At 40.0% G+C, this 16621-nt stretch overlaps 1 protein-coding gene across 1 annotated transcript in view; it reads right to left on the bottom strand.

The window, feature by feature from the left end:
- The window catches only part of LRMDA (leucine rich melanocyte differentiation associated), a 1016440-nt gene that overhangs the window by 349859 nt on the left and 649960 nt on the right, over window positions 1-16621 (bottom strand). The window lies entirely within an intron of this gene.

The following is a 16621-nucleotide window of genomic DNA, read 5'->3' as shown; positions in this document are numbered from 1 at the left end:
AATGGGGACATGCTCCTCTAACAAATGGTCTTTATGTAGTCTGACAGCAGAACAGAATACCTGGGACCAGGACTGTTAAAGCCATATGTTTACCTTAGCAAAACATGTCAGTGTGTTCTTTGCTACATAAGTACTCAAGAGGATGTATCCAGCATGAGTCAGGATCAAGCATCAAACAAAGAAAAAAGATGGCCAAATTCAATGATAACGAAAGGCAAGGGATAATATCCAGGGACAATTTAAGGCAAAAAGGAGCAAGTACAAAAGAGCCAACAGAGAGAGGGGGCCAAGGACAAGCATGACAAACATGTCTGTGCTGCCTATCGCTCCTTTCACGCAGGTGTCAAATATCATTAATTAATCACAGGGCATCAGAGAAGCTTCAGACTTCTGAACACAACAACAGTCCAGGTAGCCACTTGCAAACATTTGAGTTTGACACACAAGTTAAGACCTATGAGTCAGCCAGCCACACCTCAGGAACAGTGACTCCAGTAAGTGGGAGTGATGACAGATTCCTCCTCTTCATCCCATTTGGTGACTGTTCTAAATATAGGTAGCACCGAATCCCTTCTGCCAGGATTAGGTCTCTGGACTACACTCCTGATAAAAATAATAGCATTAATCCTAGGATAACCTTAGACTCCAGTGGATAGCCTATTATATGATTGAAACTCTTAGATTATCAGACTTGTATAGGACATAACTTTACCTGATAAATATTAAGTTAAAAAACTAATTGTATAAACCCTTTTAAAATAAAAAAACAGATAAGAATGCCTACTCTCTAATCTTTTCAACACATAGTTCTGGAACAACTGGATATTCACATGCAAAAGAATACATTTGATCGCTTCTCGGCCTTTTGGCTAAGATCAAGTGTAAAAGAATACATTTGAATTCCCTACCTCACACCATATAAAAACTTAAGTAAAAGTAGATCAAAGGCATAAATGCTAAAGCTATAAATCTTTTAGAAGGCTACATAGTTATAAGTCTTCATGACCTTAAATTAGGCAATGGTTTCTTAGATATGACACAGAAAGCACAAACAACCAAAAAAATGATAAATTGGATGTAACCAAAATTAAAAACTTTTGCACCAAGAATCCTATCAAGAAAGTGAAATTATAACCTATAGAATGGGAGAAAATATTAGCAAATCATGTATCTCATGAAAGTTTAATATCGAGAAAATAAAAGGAACTCTTGTAACTAAACAATAAAATGACAATTTTAAAATGGGCAAAGGATTTGCATAGTTCTCTGAGAATATATATACAAATGGCCAATAAGCACATGAAAAGATATTCAATATCATTAATCACTAGAGAAATGAAAATTAACATGAAAATGAGATACCACTTCACAACTATAGGACAGCTATTTTAAAAAATGAAAACTAACAAGTATTGGCAGTGATGTGGAGGAATTGGATTTCTCATATATTGCTAGTGGGAATATAAAATGGTGCTGCCTCTGTGAGTAATAGTTTGGCAGATATTCAAAGAGTTAAACATAAAGTTAATATATGAACCATAAATTCTGTTCTTAACTACATACCCAAGAGAATTAAAAACAGTCACAAAAAAGCTTATACAAAAATATTCATAGCAGTGTTGGTTATAATAGCCAAAAATGGAAACAACCACAATGTCTATCAACAGATTAATGGGTAAACAAATATGGTATATCCATGCAATGGAATATTATTTGGCCTTAAGAAGGATTGAAGTACTAATATATGATATAACATGAATGAACCTTGAAAACTTTATGCTAGCTAACTAGTCACAAAAGACCATATATTTATATGAAATGTCCAGAATAGGCAGAAAACAGATTGGCATTTGCCATGTACTAGCAGAAAGGAGGAATGGGAGGTGATTGCTAATGGGTATAATGCTTCTTATTGGGGTAGTATAGTGTTTTAAAATTAGGTAGTAACAATGGTTGTACAAATCTGTGAATATGCTAAATATCATCAAATTTTACACTTAAAAACCTACATAGAGATAATACTGTATTTATAGAAGGGCAGATTTAGTTCTTCCCAGTTTAATCTAAGTGTAGTTCCAGTGAAAACCTTACTAGGACTTTTAGTGAAATACAAGTTGGTTCTGAAGTTTACATGAAAGATCAAAGGGCCAGGAAAAGCCAAAGTTCTTCACTCCTAAAGTAGAGAAAACAGAGGAATTTACCTTAACACATATAATGACATTATAAAGCTACTGAATTAAAAGTGTTTGGTGTTGGTTCAACAATAGAAAACATACCAATAAAACAGAATAAAGAAGTCACAAATAGACCCATTTATAAATGGTAACCACAGATACCACAACAAAGGCACCACAGCTCAGTGACAAAGAGAAGAACCATCTTTACATGTCTTAGAGACAAGTAATTGTCCACATGAAAAGAAAAAATGTCTAGACAGGGAGCAGAATGGGGGGAGGATATGAAGTGAACATTCTAGAAACAAAGCCATAGAATTTGAGTCATTTTATCCAAAAGTCAAGAGAGGCCCCATGGGTCCTGTGAAACAGAGGGTAGAACACAGAGCACTAGCCACACGATAGTGGGCGATGCTAATGTAATAAGGACATGGTTGAATAGACAGAGGTGAATGTTAGAGCCTGATGCCTGAGATAACAGAAGGCAGACTGATCACCTTCCTGGAAACATGTCTTTCCACCCACTCACCCATTTATTCATTCACTGAGTCACATAATAAATATTTATTGGGCCCTGGTATGTGAATTCACTGTTCTAACTACTAAAGCTACATGAGACTTACATTCTCCTAGTAGTCAGACAAGAAATGCACAAACAAATAAAATTATTTCAAATAGTGACAAATGCCTTGGAAAAACAAAACTGGGTAATAGGATAGAAGGTTTCTGAGAGTGGCTGTGGGCTTAGGGGATTATGTTAGAAACGGTGGTCAGGGAAAATCTCTGAGAGGTAACAAACCCAGCGCAGTTTTAACTGCTGAAATCACTGTAACTAAAAAGTTGACTCCACGAAGTGTCTACTTGCGAAGGGATATCAGAGTCGGGCTGGAAGTTATAACATCATCCCGAGCGGACAACAAAGATCTTCAAACCTTGGGGAATGGAAAAGTACAGATTGGAGCTGCTCAGATGGACTCCATCCCTGTGCTGTCCTCCCTGCTTGTACCTGATAAGGCCTGGAGGCCCCAGCTGGGCCTTCCTGAGGGTACAGTGCGCCTGAGTGGTTGCCCAGCTGAGTTTTAATGGAGCGCTCTGTTAATTATCTGAGTGCCAGCATTGCTCCTCTGGATTCACAGCTAAATAAAGCCACCCCAGTTGCTTGGCCTCAAACTCTTAAAGGTTAACATGAAACTGTCTCAGTAGATGCAGCATTTGGCGCTTATCGAAGAGTTTTACCGTCATTTCGCAGTTAATAATTAGCTCTGCTCTGGTCCTCACAATGGGTGCCACCAAAACAAAAGCAGGCGTTAGTGTGTTCGCTATACTTGCCACTGGTATAAATAGGCAGAGGGATGATTAATGAACGAGGGGGGAATTAAGCACAGCACTGAACAAAGACAAAGGCCCAGGGCCGGCTGTCCGTGAACCAAGACAAGCTGTATCCAGAGAGAGGCAGCAGCAAACGACACACACACAAATCCGTTGAATGGACAGGTTTTGAAGACTTCATTTAACCTTGCGTTATGACAGCCGTGGTGTATTATTAACTCTGACATGGTAGGGGCCAGGGTCAGCAGAGGCAGACATGCATGTTGTTGGAGGAGGTGCCTGAGAAGGAAGGGGAGGGCATATTTTTGTGTGAGTGACAGAGGAAAAGCAGGGAAGGCCAAACACATTAGCCATCTCCCTTCAGGCCCCTTTGTGAGCTGACATTTTTAGAGAGTTGTTTGGATGTCAAACCAAGCAGATGAGGCAACACAAATGGCCCAGCGGAAGTTGTTTAGCAAGGCCTGTCCACACCTCAAGATGGCCACAGTGTAGACTGGGTGGGACTGAGGGTTGGATGAGAAAGGACTCGGCTCAAAGGCTCTGTTACAGAGAGGCGGGAGGGGTTCACCCGTGGTTGGCAGGCTCCCGAAGGACTGCTGCTGGTTGGCAGCCTTTATACACTTTCCCTTCCAGTTAGTTTTAGAGGAAACTGTCCTCTGAGGACGCAGCATTAGCTCCATGTGCTAGGCCAGTTTGATTTGAGAGTCTGGCTTGACATGAGCCTGTGGGAGTAACAACTGGCCAGACCCTAGGAAGCCCTGTTGGCTTTCTGGGCACATCCCACCTCTCTCTACAGCCATTCTTCTCCCTCTAAGGCTTCCTCACATCAACCAGGTGTCCATTCCCACAAGCTCTGTTTCCAAACAGGTGTCTGACCGGAAAGAATCTGATAAATGAATCCCTGTGGAAGATTTAGGTGATAATGAGTTTAAAGGTTCTCCCCATCCCCTTCAGGGGCATTTGCATTTTAATGGAGACCCACAGGCCTGTAAGAATCATAGCAAAGACACAGTAATTGTGGCCTTTTAGACTTTAAAGCCAGAAGAGATATATTTATGGGCCTGATGAACTTCCCGGTCTCCCCATAGTCACACCCTGTCTACACACCCCAGAGAATTCTGTCAAAATGTATAGGCTTTTATTTCACCTTTTTTCTGACTATGTCACTTGGGTGTTGGAAAGATCACACAAGAAAATGAATGTCAAATGCTTGAAAGATAAACACCTGAATCCATGTGATAGCTATAATTTATTAAATGATGAAAACTTAGACCAGAACATGCATGCCCTTAGTGATCAACACTCTCCATTAACAGGTGAGGAATGGAAACACTGAAAAATGATGTCTTCATTGAGTTACTTGGGGAATCACTGAAGCAGCCAGTACTAGGTGCAGTCTCCTGTTTCTCTTGCATTATACTAGAAAGAATGACTTTCACATCTTGACTGCCAAGTTGCAAATGGTCCTTTAAAAAAAACCTCCTTTTTAAACACTGTTAATGTGATCTACTGTACAAAGAAAATATAGACTACCAGTCCTGGGAAAGTTACCTCAATATTCAGGGAAATCCAAATCAAGATTCTAGGGGTATTACCACTTTACACCCACTTTACTGTTAGAAGATAAGAAGTCCGATAATAGAAAGTGTTGGAGAAGATAAGTATCCCCAGAATCACTACTATCATTGCTGATGGGAATGTAACACTGGAATACCAAAAAAACAGGTTGGGCCCCACTGGTATGTCTCAGTGATTGAGTGTCAACCTATGAACTAGGAGGTCATGGTTTGATTCCAGGTCAGGGCACATGCCCAGGTTGCAGGCTCAATTCCCAATGGTGGTCTAGTAGGAGGCAGCCTATCAATGATTCTCTCTCATCATTGATGTTTCTATCTCTCCCTCTCCCTTCCTCTCTGAAATCAATACAAATATATTTGTAAAAAAGAAAACAGGTTGGGAATTTTCCAGCAAAAATCATTTAAGGTATGAATATCCAAAGACCCAGTAATTGTATTCCAAGAGAAACACTAGTTCATGTGCACCAGGAGATGCACATAGCATTGTTTGAATGCGATAATGTTGGAAACAACACAGTGCCCTTCTTCTGGAGAATAACCTGTGATAGTTTAATATGATGGAACACTATACAGTATTGAAAATAAATGAAGTGTGACTATAAATAACAACATAAGTAAAACTTTATAAGATAATGTTGAATTAAAAAAGAAAATCCTAAAAGAAAATATCCAGCATTGCATTCTTTTCTAATAAAAATTTAAAATAGCTAACACTGAGCAATATATTATTTAGGTACATAAATGTGTGTGTGCTAAAAAATCTTTTTAGAATGGAAGGGAATATTAAACACAAAATTCAAGATAATGATTACCTTGAAGAGAACCATGTAGAAAAACATCAGTTACTATCTATATTCTAGCTCTTGGGTTGGTTCATTCCTACATTATTAAAAATATGTAGTTTCACACAAATAATAAAAATGCCATGAGTAGACCAATTGATGATAGTGTATCATAAACCAAAAATTAGGATTAATTCAATTCCATGCAGCTAAGATCCATTAAAGAAAAACAAACAAATAAAATCTACATTAGGAGAAAGCCAACACTTGAAGCAGAAAAAAGGTATCTTCTAGTACTGACCTTTAAGTCACAAGCTTCCTCCAGCTTGCATGATAGAGAGTCATGGATAAAGACAAGGTGAAAGCTGAGCTAACGGTTTCTCCTGAAATTTGCTCAACTGGGGTTGGGGGTTTGTTCAAGAGTTGAGTCTGGGTGAGGGGACAGTGGACAAGTACACTGGTGATTCAAACAGGAGATGCAGTGGAAGTTAGGATGCACAAAGGCATTATAAAGCTCTGGGCAAAGCAATAGCTTAAAGAGCCAGTGGGGATGGCACATTGAAGTCAAGTTAGTGCTTCAACAGTAAACACGAAAGGGCAGGTGAAACCCTGTGGTTTGCAAGCCTTCCAAGGAAGCACATGTTGGGGATGATGGACAAGGGAGCTCAACTGGACAGAGGCCCAAGCTCAGGGACATTAGTGACAAGACCATAATCTCCAATGCAGGTCACCTTTCTAAGTTAATGTCTCATGAATTTGACCAACACTAATTTGGAAAAGGAGGAATAACCGGGCTGGAATGAAACTGATCTTTCAATTATGAAACCAGTGTTTGCTCAACAAATTAATAGCATGAGACACATCAGGTGGGGAATACTTATCCTCGTTAGGAGCATAAACTTGACATACATATCTACATTCATTTGTTCATAACAATTAGTACGTTAATTACAGATGATCTTCAACTAGTCATTAGAGCTGTCCTCACCTAGAGGCAATGCATTAGCCACTTGTTGGTATTACTAGGTGTATTTCAAAGCAGTGAAACTGTGCCTGGAAATAATCTTTTTAGTAATTTGCTGCTGTCAAAGGTGGATTGGCTCAGGTCGGAACCGATCTTAACCCAAACCCAGAATCCATGAAAAGAGTTCTCTGTTTTCTGGAAAATGATCCAAACAGAATCAGAAAATTTCAGTTATCTTACTTTCTAATGATATTTGAGCCAGAGGGATTTCCATCCCCAGAGGTGTACTCTGCCTCCTCAAAACTCACACAGAGGGGTTTAAAAGCTTTTGTCTGTTTCCTAGGCCCTGATGTTGTCTAAGAAACCTGCTAGCCTGCTTTTTCATCGCAATGACCTTCAGCAGGATAAAGTCTGCACTCTTAGTTTGACATCGGGTTCCCTAGGCGTGTCTACTCCTCTATACTAAGAAAAACACTGTGGAAACTCTAAAACAAGTTTAGAAGGAACCAGGGTCAAGTTGCCCATCAGTAGCAAGCTTTGGAAGTGCTGACACAGAAATTAAACCACATGAGAAGGTAATATTTTTAAGTAAGAGAGGAAGGCTCAAAACGGATACACACTGTTTTTATAAGACCTAGACAAACCACAGCTTTACACAAATCAACACAATTGGGTTGGAACATATTGTGTTGGGAATGAATGACTCACCAGTTTCTATCAACAGACAGAAAATATGGCTACCAAATCAAAAAAGCAGTTTATGCATTATACTTAAATCCACAGGGTGTGAAGATGTATGCATGTATAAAGAGGAACATAGTGAATTAACCAGGGATTCATTTAAAAAAAAAATTAAGGTTAAATACTAACAGAAAAACATGCAAAAACACATTTTTACTAAATATTTAGTTGAAATATAAATATGATAAATAACATGGGTTTTACAAGATCACTTGAGTCATCTTCTGGGAACATCATTCAGGATCATTCTTTTTAAATGTTCAAACAGCTCTGTTACTGTGGGGCTGACCAAAAACACCCAGCGCTTTTCGTAAATGTACACCAGAGTGAGTTTCACTGCTCTGAAGTCTAATGTTCTCTTTCTTTGAAATGGTTCAGGAAGGAACGCAGAGTTTTTTCTAATTTGGCAGCAAAAGGCAACTAACTGCATGTTTATCCCCGCTTGCTTCTTGGAGGTGCAGATGAGCACACCAAACTAAAGGGCACTGGAAAGATAAGTTCCCATGACATCCACAATAAGTCTTTTATACTGCCGACCGGCTATTCTATATGTAGCATTCAGAGGCAAATATAAAAAAAATGATGTAAAGCCAAAATTATTTCCTTGATAACACTTGTTTTAAACACCTCGCCACTAAACAGCTAAAAGTCTCCAAAGTGAATGCATAAACCATACAAAAGCCACCAGAATACTTACATAAATTCTTAAGATTAAAGTAATAACTTCTAGAAAAAGGTGGGAGAAAACACACCACAATAAATCTATTTGTAATGGTATTTGGGCTCTACCAACTGCTTTCATTGGTCTCCAGTGGCTTACATATAAAACAATACATTTGATGTATGGTTTCAATTCCTTATGGAAAACTGTTCTATCTACAAGCAGCCTGTCAACGAGAATGCCAAAAAAACTCTTCTGCGTCCCAATATGAGGCAGGACTTTAAGATATAACTTAAGGTCACAATTTGTTCTTGCTTGGTCAGGTTTAAGACTATAATTGAGGAATGCCTGACCTGGGGGAGGAAAAAGAAGGGGGGCAGGTTATTTATAGTGAAATAGAAATAGGCAAGGTGTCAGAGCTCGAAGTTAAATGGCGTTGTTTTGCAGCGAGAGTGGCTCTACAGAATGGGCAGAATGCAAGGGGTGGCTCTCTGGAAGCTGCCTGGAACCTGTCTCATGCACCACAACCCAGGGCACCTAGCAGCTGCCAGCTCCAGAAAACCATCCTTGGACCCAGGAAAACATTTTCCTGTATTGAGGGGTGCACTGGGGGTAGAAAAGTTGCTGCAGAATGAAAACAAATGCCATGCTAATTGGTCTTTAATTTGCAGCCCTTTATCATTAGAACGCTGCTCTGCGTTTCAGCCATCATTTTTTAATCCCAAATTAAAGTTGTCCAGGTTTAAAGAGGGAACTATAAAGTGAAAAATGTATACAGTTGCAGGAGGGCAATGCACAACTCCCACGGGCTATTCTTCTCAAAATTACAACCTTTCCAAAACATTCTTCTAATTTAATTCTCACCACTCCCCCGTTCTTCCTCCTGCTCCTGGCTTTAGAATCACCATTCCAAGGGATGTTGACCAACCTCTCTCATCTCTTAAAGGGACATTCAACCTCATGAGGAGCCCAATAAATCCCTCACCCCTTTCCTAAGTCAAAGTATAGTTCTTATTGGTATAGGGAGTGGATTTGTTTTTTATTTAATACTATTTTAAAATAAATGCATTTTGTTGTTGGCATTACGAACTTCTGTCATTGTTGAGCAAATCATTGGTGTCATTGGCCCATGGTGTAAACTTCATTTCACGGAGAAAGGACCCAGCTGGAGCACATATCATCACTTTTCCTGATTCCCCGGAGAATCTTTCTTATTTAAAATCCTCTACAGAGTAGTATGTACTAACACTACTGGAAAATCTGACCAAGTAAATATAGCATTCTGTCAGCAAATTCCATCTACCTTGAATTCCTCCCCTAGGCCCTTTCCTTCTAGTCTAACCTGCATGAACAATTGAAAAGCTTTGTTTGCCTTCATCTTGGTGAATAAGTTTGGGCTATCATTAAGCAGCTCTTCATCAATGAGATCATTTACAGCCAAGGAACTGAGACATTGTCTAATATAAAGATATCTTCCTTGGCTGAGCTGCTTAGAGCTAGAGACAAGAATAGTTTATATGAAGCAAGCATCCGAGTGTATTACAGTAGCTGAGGTTTTTAGCTTAAGGAGCAGTAGGTGAGGGATAGAAATGGCCAAGAAGGCTTTACAGAAGGCTGTGGATTTGAATAGCAACTCAAACGATGAGTAGTAATTAGCAGGGCAGCAAAGGATGATCTTCCAAAGGGAGCAGCAGCCTAAAGAAAGGCCTAGAAATAGGAATTGTTCAGTACAAGTTGGTCCGAGAAAGCAAAAGGAAAGGGGATTTGAATGCGCAGAATGAGAGGCGGGAATTGCTGATTAGAGCGCTTTGGTTTTGCCTCCTGGATCTTCTCTCAATTTCTCAATCATCTTTCCATGTCAGGATTTGAACTACACAAATCACAAATGCTGTCTCAGGTTGGGGGCCTGACATGTAGGGTTTTTGACATTAACCACATGGGACTCCTACCTTGGGCTCTTGATATTACCTAGTTGTCCTCTGTCTGGTATATTATATGGTCTGCCATATGGTTTCAACAAATAAAAATTAACTATATTTAATAAAAACTTGTCCAAAATAGGTACAGAGAATATTTAGGATAAAAATGTTCATTACATCTTCCACTTTATAGACATGAACATTTGTATTCTTAAACTTTCTGTATCTCTGTATTTTGACAGGTTTTTTTAAAATCAAATATAGCAATTTTCTTCTGCTTAGTTATTTTTAAAAATATGTTAAAAGTTCACTTGTTTGTAAATAAAAGATAAGTTTCTAGAAAAGACAAAAGCCTCCTGCACCCTCCATTAATAACTCCAGACTCAATTGTTGGCATGTACTAGACAACAGTCTACTTACAACTGACTATATTCTTTCCCTGTCAGGATTTAAACTAGATAATTCAAATGAGATTGAGCCAGTTTTAACAAATTAGCAATATAAGGTTTCCATGGGGAATTTTTCCCCAGGTGGCAATGCATCACAAGAAAACAACATCCGGCTAAGGTACCTATTCCCTAAAAACAGAATTTGCTGGGACATTCTTCTCCCCAACATGCCAGTCATAGAAAGGAGATTCCCTGTAAATGGCCACATTCAGAGCTTCATAAGATGCATTTCTGAAAGGAAACCATTTCTCTAAATTATGATGCCTCTGAAGTTAATTCATTGATTTCATGAACTGGAAATTAGTCTTTTCCTAGCAGAGATATAAATTCATTATTAAAATGGCCTTTTTTCTAAGAAAGTTCAAAGTTAAAGTCTAATTAATTCATTAATCTCACAAATATTTATCAGTAGCTACTATGTGCTCACTGTTAGATGAGACATATCTCATCTAGCATGGTTCCTCCTTCAAGATAGAGATTTAAGCCTAGATGAAGCACAGAGGGTGGGATTGCTCACATTCAAATTCCAAGGTATTACTGCTATGGGTTGAATTGTGTCCCTCCTAAAAGATATTGAAATCCTAATCCCTAGCACCTGTGAATGTAACCTTATTGGGAAATAGGGTTTTTGTAGATGACCAAGTTAAGATGAGGTCATTAAAGTAGGCCCTGATACAGTGGATCTCAACCTTGGCTGCACATTAGAATCACCTGGGAATCTTTTTAAAATCCTGATTTCTGGGCCTCATCCTCCGGAAATTCTATTTCTTTGTTATGGGGTGGGGCCACAACATTAGTAACAAAGAAACAGAATTTCCAGAGGATGAGGCCCAGAAATCAGGATTTTAAAAAGATTCCCAGGTGATTCTAATGTGCAGCCAAGGTTGAGAACCACTGCTCTAATACAATATGCCCTCATTAAAAAATGGAAAAATTTGGATGTAGAAATAGACAACCATAGAGGGAAGACAATATGAAGACACAAAAGAGAATGGTAAGCTATCTACAAGCCAAGGAATGCCAGAGGCTACTAGAAGCTAGGAGAGAGGCATGGAAGATGACCCTTCACAGCTTTCAGAAGGAAATAGTGCTACTGAAATCTTGACTTTTGACTTTTATCCTCAAGAACTGAGAGACAACTGTGAGGCTATACAGCTACCCAATTTGGGGCACTTTGTGACAGTAGCTCAGGAAATTAATATAAATAGCTTTCAAAACTTTCAAGATTAATGCCAAGTAGGCTACCATCTGCCAAGGCTTAAAGGGTTATCAAAAATACAAATAATGTAAAACCTCATTCATTGTGGCACCTGAGGCTACCACCTATATCTAAGATATAATCTCCCTCAAAGGGATCACAGAAATGCCTTTGCTTGGTGGTGTCACTTTCCAGTTCAAACGTCTTGTCAAACTGAGTGTGCCTGTGCTTGATTCTAGGATTTTGTGATAACTACTCTTTAGTCTATAAAATCAGGGTTAGAGGAAGCCTATGAGTACATCCTTTCATCCAAAGCAGATGACTCATCAACTACAGCCATCAGTGTGGATAATGCACTATCACTGGAATATTTGTGGATGTCGTGAGTTCTTCACTGGCCACCTTTGTCCACTGGTTCAAGAGAATCCCTCTGTATGGGGGTAATTCATGGCCAACAAAGGTTTCATGAAAATAGCTCCTGTCATGTTGATTGTCTACCTGCCACTGTTATCTCATCTACCAACTTTTAAGCATAGCTAGAGATAACCCTTTACCCAACAGTATCAAGAAAAAATTTTAAAAGGGGCCCTAGCCGGTTTTTCTCAGTGGATAGAACGTTGGCCTGTGGATTAAAGTGTCCCAGGTTCGATTCCAGTCAAGGGCACATGCCCAGGATGTAGGTTCCATCCCCAGTAGGGGGTGTGCAGGAGGCAGCAAATCAAGTATGTCATCATTGATGTTTCTATCTCTTTCTCTCCCTTCCTCTCTGAAATCAATAAAAAATATATTTTAAAAAAATTTAAAAGGGTTTGAAATACTACATACTTTATAACTTTCAAAGGCCATGAAATTTTTTCATGGATAAGGTGTCCTTTGGTCTCCTGCTATTCTTTTTTTCCTTTTCATAATTTTTCTATGTGAAGTTACCTCTCTCCTGACATGACTTTTGTCTCATAGTATTACTACTCACTTCTAGAATTCATTCCATAGGTATGTTCATTTTTCATTCTTACTTATCACTTATCAATTTAAAAGTAGTCTATCAAATTTTATTGAAGGAAAATCATATTATAAATTTGAAGTTTTCTACCTTAATTCCCCTAGCCCCCCCCCCCCCCCCCAACCAATTACCAAGAAATCTGTAGGGCCTATCACTCAAATTATATAACTAGGTCACTTGACTTTGTATTTGTCAGTACTCTCTCTTTCAAAGAAAGAAATCAATAAAAGGGATGCCTTTAATAGAGAGTGAATTAATAGAGATCAGCTCATAATGGAATTGCTATTTTCAGCAGTTATTGCCTAGAAATTATTGTTAGGTCATCACCTTGGTTTGTGGCTATAATAGCATCACCAGGGGAAAGAGAAGATGGTCATGGACTGAAAGACCTTTGGGAACTGATACTTCTTATTCACCTCTCAGCAGGAGTTGAGTCCTAAGGGCAAGAACACAGGTGAGTAACAAACAAGGAAGCAACATCACCAAAAACCTTTGCCTCAAGCTGAGGAAAAGCATTTGGGCCTCACTTCAGTCTGGGGAACAGGACTTCAACAACAACAACAAAAACAACACCATGCATCCACTGTTCTGTCTCACCATCACCAGATCTGCCAATTTCCCTAAACCCAGCTGATCCCTAGGCAGCTCCCTGATATTCTCTCAGGAGCTGGATCCACAAGGCCATGATTCATCTCTGTCATGGCTGGTTACAAGTCCTGCCTTCTGAGTGGCTGATTAAAGCAAAGGGTCAGCTGCAGCTATGGCTGCGGTGCTCCTCAGCTCCCGTGAGATGGTACCGTAATTAAAACACACACACAACCTTGACTCCCAGGTCTTTCTGGAGGCGATTGGCAAAACCAGAGCTTATAGCGAGGGCAGGGATGGCTGACCAATAACTATGGGCCTCATCGCTTCAGCTCATCCTTACAGGCACCCAATAGCTTTGCCTGACTTGCCTCCCTCACCTCCTATTCTCATCTGGCTCCTTCCCATCCCCATCTTCCGTGCAGGCCGTCCTATCTTTTGTTCTGGCAGAGATAAGATGTATAAATGATGAGTGGTTGACAAAGTGTACTCCAGTGCCGCAGGCAGCTCATCAATCATTTTCCACATGTCGACAGATAATTGATGCAAACCCTGCAGGCGAAGCTCCATCAGGTGAGAGGAGGGACGAATTAAATCTGCTGTCAGGAGCCAAGCAGCTGATCTGTATTTAACATTCTTTTTAATTTAGCACTTGTTTGTTTTAAGCTGAGTTTCCAGCCCCTCCTTGCTCTCCACGTGTGGGGGAGTGGCCTGGGGTTTGCTGACCCCATCGCAATACGGGGCCCTGAACCCACTGGTTTCCTGGGCAAGGCCCTGGGGAAGGAAAGGAGACAAGACCACCCAGGACTGTGAGGGAGGCGCAGGGAAACTTTCTTTCTGCCTAAGTGAAGCTTAACATCAAAGGCTTGGCTGTCAGGCCATTATCTGTCAACAGGATTCGGTTGGCAGGGTGCTACCTGCACACAAGGAAGAAACCACTTATTGCTTTCTTTACTTAAGGAAAAAAACACACAATAAAAATGATCCAGCCCGTATTTCCTTTATGAAATGAGACTGGGTAACACTTCTAGCATAGAGTTGAAGAGGTTTTGGTTTTCTTACTTCCCTTGCTTCAACCAAACACTTAAAAGCTAAATCAGTCTCAGAAGGTACTTGTCAGCTGGTAAAATTGGAGAATCATGATTAATGGTCAAGACTAAGTTTCACTCTTTTGACTCCAACTCATTGTTCTACCACTAACCTCCAATGCTCGCGCACACACACACACACACACACACACACACCCCTACACTCTGCAGAAATCTTTGCTTTTGGTTACTCAGGTATCCTGGTGAATGGAAAATTACCGCATGTGCCACAATCACCAGTTTTCAAACAAATGATAATTTAATCTATAAGACCCCTAACTCCCAAGTGAACCTCATTGTGCGTGCCTTAGGGTCATTTGTAGGAATGTGATGTTATAAAAAATGTTCTCCTTGATAGAACACCAGATAAGCCAGCTTTTTATTGGATTTCATTTTCTACAAGGAAATGAGTTGACATCTAAGACGACTCAGTCCTTATAGCCAGGCATAATCCCCCAATTTGTCACTACACCTTCTCAACTGAAATCAGGCACCTCTCAAAGCAGAGGTCTGCCCTGCCTTGCCTTCCTGCTTCTTGGGCTCAGGCATCACTACCTCTATTTTGGTGCAGTCCAGACGTGTGAACAACAAAGCACATTATATTCCCGAATCATGCACTACCCCCAACACATCTCCCTACTCCAACTCTTTTTTATGTTTGTAAATCTAATCTTGGGCCCCTGTCAATCAACCTTATAAATGGAGAGCTTATGAAGTGAGAGGCACTGTTGTGATCATACTCAAGGCTGAATTGGATGAGAGATATAACTAGATTCTACATATTTAAAAAACGTAGAACCCTAGCAATCATCAGCTGTATATATTCATTCACTTAATCTCTCAACAAGTGTTTATTATGTACCCATCATGTGCTAGGCACAGTGGCTGAGACTGAGAGTACAGCTGATTATCCTATGGGTCCTTAGTAGCTGACAAGTTCGCAAAAATACTATGATATAAAGTGTCAAGTACCCTGTCAGCAGACAATTCAAAGAGAATGTGCATGGCTAATAAACACATTTTTTACACGTTCAGCCTCACTAGAAATTAGAGCCGTGCAACATGAATTAAATTAAAAGGTTTTTTTCTTAAGAAAAAACACATACCTAGCCAAATAACAAAGGTTGGGGCAGGGGAGAACACCCAGGATTATAGAGAGTATGGGGAAAATAGGCCGTGATACACAGACAACAGAGCAGCGGTTCTCAACCTGTGGGTCGCGACCCCTTTGGCAGTGGAACGACCCTTTCACAGGGGTCGCCTAAGACCATCCTGCATATCAGATATTTACATTACGATTCATAACAGTAGCAACATTACAGTTATGAAGTAGCAACGAAAATAATTTTATGGTTGGGTCACAACATGAGGAACTGAATTTAAAGGGCCAGAAGGTTGAGAACCATTGCAATAGAGAATAAAAGGGATTACATTGCCTAAAATGCAATTTGGCAATATGCATCAAAGACTTTAAATATTTCTCAGAATTGTCCCAAAAGTGAGAATTGGAGATATGTACAATCTTTAAACAACAACAACAAAAATCCACTGAAAAAAATATACATACCAAAAACTGCAAATGATGTATGATAGACACAGGTTGGGAGAAAAAGGCTATGGCACCTCAGGGCTGATTGATGGCGTTTGCCAGAGAGGAATTAGGGAAAGACTCATGGGGGGAAGTGGCTTTAACCGAGTCATGAAAAACGAATAGGATTGTGGCATGCTGGTCAGAAGGACATTCTAGGAAAGCGGGTGGGTGGAAATGAAAAGGGCACAGAGAGAGGGAAGCAGAGTACATCTGTGATAAGCAGAAGCATTCCAACTTAGCTGAAGCACTGAGACTGTGATGGGGGCTGTGGAAAAAGGGGCTCCCTGCCCCATTGAGCTGCACCAGGGTTTTTCTGAACCATGAACAGGCCTTTTTAGTAGGCAAAGGGATAGCCTTAGCTGATTTTCTGCATTAAAATAACAACCATGATCAAAGCCATGCCATGGGATGTTTACTCCATTTGTATTGCATAAAGTAGGCTTGGCTGGGTGGAGGCAGGAGGCAGAGGGACAGGCTAGTTATCACAACTGTCACACAAACTGTCTATGAGAAACAATACACCTTCTACTAACACACAGGGGAAAACCTAGTCTGGCTTAGTT

This window comes from Myotis myotis, unplaced genomic scaffold (genome assembly GCF_014108235.1).
Source record: "Myotis myotis isolate mMyoMyo1 unplaced genomic scaffold, mMyoMyo1.p scaffold_m19_p_15, whole genome shotgun sequence".
Classification (NCBI taxonomy): Eukaryota; Metazoa; Chordata; class Mammalia; order Chiroptera; family Vespertilionidae; genus Myotis; species Myotis myotis.
The sequence above is the reverse complement of the archived record's forward strand: the minus strand, read 5'-3'. Positions and strand labels throughout refer to the sequence as shown.